An 828-nucleotide genomic window follows, 5' to 3' on the forward strand; every position below is an offset into this window, starting at 1 on the left:
TTCCTCCTCGTTCTCTCAACGTCCGTCACCCTCTCAGAAATAATTTCTGAAGTAAAAGAAGAAATGATAATTATAAAGAAAAAATTGCTAAGTGTTTCTATGGAAAAAACTGATAAAAAAATAGAGAATAGAAAAATGATGGAAACCTTGCATGAGCAATATAGAAAAGAAATGGAATGCATGAAGCAGATTTGAAGAGATATTCAAGAGATTAAAAACTCAATTAAAAGTTGACAAAATCATCTGAATGAAAGTGAAGATAGACTTTCAGACTTTGAAGATACTCTTACAGCTAATGAAAAGGTAGGGAAAGGTCTGCTGAAGACCACAAGGATGAGGAAAAAAGAATTCAACATCTGCAAGGCAATGTAGAAGTGAAAAACATAAGACTAATTAGAATCAGTGAGAAAGAGTCAACACAAATGATATTTAAAGAATATGGGCAGGAAAAATAGTAAAATAAACTTCCCAAATATCAGGAAACAATCTGGCACATAGGACCTGAGGCATATAGAACTCCATATAACTCCAACCCAATTAAAATCATGTCCAGACATATAATAATCAAGAGCCCAGAAATTCAGAATGAGAACAGCATACTAAAAGCTGCTAGTGAAAAAAAAAAAAAAAAAAAAAAACAGATCAGGGCAATGATGCTGAGAAATACCAGAAGATTTTTTTAAACTGGCAGTTTACTGGTAGGATTCTCATCCTGAATAACTATACATGCTGATACCTGTGAACCAAGCAACTGCACTGAAGATAGCAATGTGTAATAGAAGGGTCATGTTTGGAATGTCTGTCATTATGGTCTTCTAAATACGTACT

Source organism: Octodon degus, unplaced genomic scaffold (assembly GCF_000260255.1).
Source record: "Octodon degus isolate 3935 unplaced genomic scaffold, OctDeg1.0 scaffold00341, whole genome shotgun sequence".
Lineage (NCBI taxonomy): Eukaryota > Metazoa > Chordata > Mammalia > Rodentia > Octodontidae > Octodon > Octodon degus.